Source organism: Choristoneura fumiferana, chromosome 15 (assembly GCF_025370935.1).
Source record: "Choristoneura fumiferana chromosome 15, NRCan_CFum_1, whole genome shotgun sequence".
NCBI lineage: Eukaryota > Metazoa > Arthropoda > Insecta > Lepidoptera > Tortricidae > Choristoneura > Choristoneura fumiferana.
In genome coordinates this window covers 14,530,632-14,533,669 of record NC_133486.1, presented here as the reverse complement: position 1 = coordinate 14,533,669, position 3,038 = coordinate 14,530,632, and the positions used below count along the sequence as shown (strand labels likewise).

General features: G+C 33.5%; 1 long non-coding RNA gene across 2 annotated transcripts; it reads right to left on the bottom strand.

The window, feature by feature from the left end:
• Window positions 1-235: 235 nt before the first annotated feature.
• On the bottom strand, window positions 236-1,625 carry LOC141435493 (uncharacterized). Of its 2 annotated transcripts, none has more exons than XR_012452173.1 (3): window positions 885-1,625; window positions 719-787; window positions 236-314 (listed from the first exon to the last, which is right to left on the bottom strand). It is a non-coding gene; the product is annotated as an uncharacterized lncRNA (long non-coding RNA). The 2 variants fall into 2 exon arrangements; XR_012452174.1 differs by lacking the exon at window positions 719-787 and having other exon boundaries at window positions 885-943; window positions 1,420-1,625.
• Between the last annotated feature and the right edge of the window lie 1,413 nt (window positions 1,626-3,038).

The window sequence follows — 3,038 nt, the reverse complement described above, 5'->3', positions numbered from 1 at the left end:
ATCAGGAAAGCGCTGGTCTCTTTTTCTGGTTTTTCCGTGCATCTATGTTTGTTTGTATTTTCCCAGAATTACCCAAATTTAACACCGTTATTATTCGGAAACTGACATAACATAATTTGAGTTGTCAACGTTAGCTACACACCGAAAACTCAGATTGCAAGCCTACTCGTACTTGATTTTCAGAAACTAATTTCATTATAGCTAATCTGCAATCAAACGAACACTTAGGTATGCTGAGAAAGTTTTACAAGTTCCATTATAAAATGATTAAAATCAATTATTCGGTGCCCCAAATCTTGATTTTCGGTCTCAATCTGAAACAAACGTTTATTTTACTCTAGATATTGTAAGGGTCAACTTTTTATTTAAGGTTCAACTGTGTTATTTTAGTACAATACAAATATTCGTAACACCACAGATCAGTACGGTCAGCATCAAAAGTAGCTGCGTATTTTAAACTTTGTCGTTATACAACAACGTACTTACACCATACAAATTTGGCAATATCCTAATACGACAAAGTAAAAAAATGATCCGCTACTTTGGGTGCTGACTATACAGTGAAATCACAGTAAAAAAGGCAAAGTAGAAAAAAGCTGTCTTATATCTTTAAAATTAACCTTTTTAGAACCTAAGTACAAAACAATACAATACTCCGACTCTTTATTGTACACCAAAGTACATTCGTTTACTGGCTTTAAGTTAATACAAAACTTACTGATACTTCAGATGCGCATTCTAATACTATGTTGAGAGATGAGTTATTTTTCTCACATTATATTTCTATCTATAATAGAAAAAAAAAACATTTTTACAAGTTTCAAACCAAAAAATATGATCGTTATTCTGCTCACGTAAAAATTGGCAATAAAAGAAATACTTACTGTAGCTGTAGACCTACATAGTTTCTTCAAGAAGGTCCTTATTATTCTTATCTGCAGTCCTTAAATAAATTTTCTTATTTATAAACTTGAATTTGTTATTAATTATACTATAATTACTATGTAGGTAGGTAGGCGTTTTCAAAAAAAAGTGTACCTTTTCTTTCAAAATGTATTTAATTTTTTCATATAAACTTTATGAGTCAGTTTTGTGACGCCCATACCGAGTGTATGAAAAAAAACGTTACAAAACTGTCATTTTTGATAGGGACTTTTTTTTAAACCATCGGAATCGATTGTACTTTTGATTCTGAGAAGGAAAAACTATATTTTTCCAAAATTGAAAAAAAAGAATGAATACGCTTTTTTGTGAAAACGCCCAGGTAGGTACTAAAATCTTACGAGATTAATACATTTTGTAACTGCATACATTGGCGAATTTTCTCGTTTTCTAAAGAAACGAAATTAAAATGAAGCGATATTAACTTGAGTTGATATTCAAAGTAAGTAGATCTTTAAAATTAATATGGATACATACCACTACATACCCTTGCATAAAATCGATTGACATTGTTTTATTTCCACCTAAATTCGAAGACGGCTCCATGACTTTATTCTCAGAACTTTGTTCTAATGATTGCTTCCTGAAAGATAATAATGTATTTTTATTATTTGTGTTACTGCTTATTGAAATATGAATAGTTTTGTAAGTATAGTCAATGGCTTTTTGTACAAACACTGAATTGCAATAATAAAAGGAATAAAATCGATTTTCTACAGTACCTTTAGATTTCTAAAGTTTAGAAGTTAATGTTTTCGAGTACTTAGGTACTTGCAGTTCACTATTGGTTCACACACATACTTTAGAATATTTTTAACTATTAATTACCTTACCTACTACCTACTTACCTATCTAAAAAGTAGGTAAGTACTTAGGTATTACCTATTATACTCGTATAAAACTAGAAGCAGATAGGGAATATTACTGCAATGTTCTGCCGTCAGAATGCAGCACTAGCACAAACCGTAATCGAATGCCTTTTAAATGTCCGTAAGATACCAAAATATCACATTATATCAATAAAATTTTTGGAAATATAGCTCTGTTACTTTCGATGTAAATATCATATTATTTTGTTAGTATGTCATATGTCATGAACCGTCATGGCGACAAACTAAGAACTGACGTTGTCATGGCGATTTGTTTACGTTTTGTGCTAGTGAACTGTAGAAATATAATGATTACTCACCTTTTCTTAATCATAACCATACATTGATGAATTAAACAACCTTTCTTTTTCCTTTTTGAAGATCCGTCATTTTTTTCCCATTTATTGCTCGGTATTATTTTATATGCGATCGATGGCGCGTGGCAGTTCGACTAGCATAGGTCCGTCGCTGACAACGCCGGCGGCGGTCTGAGGCATGCGCTGAGAGGGGACTGGTTTCATAGGGTTTCATACAAAATACGAGCGCGCGCTAGCTTATATTAAAATGTCGTAAGCGACAAAACGGTTTTTGTCGTTTCAACTACAAATTACAATTTAATAAAATAAAATCCAACTTGAAGGTTGAAGTATGGGTTAAAACTAATTTAATATGAAAATTTGGAATCTTAATTTGATCTGGGTTGCCTGTAACAAGCAAATCCCTGTCTTACAAGAGGTATCTTTGATATTTTTTTCTGTGCTATAAAATTTTACGAATCGTGTTTCGGCAACTTGGAAAACAAAGTCATTGAAATGAAGAATCAGGTTTTCAAATATCACTTTGATATGTTTTGTAATTGCTGAGATAAAACTAGATGTTTTTCACCAAAATGCCCAATTCGTCGTCTTAAGACGTGAGTTATCCGTTACAATATCATTTAATATGACTACAATTGTTTAAAAAAAGAGAACATACACACAACATTTTGCAGGTGGTAGGAGCTTGTGCGAGGTCCGCCCGGATTGCTACCACCATCTTGCTCGCTAATCCTGCCGTGAAACAGCAGTGCTTGCATTGTTGTGTTTCGGCGTGGAGAGTAAGACAGCCGGTGAAATTACTGGCACTTGAGGTATCCCATCTTAGGCCTCTGGGTTGGCAGCGCATCTGCAATCCCCCTGGTGTTGCCGGTGTCTATGGGCGGTGGTGATCTCTTATCATCAGGAGACC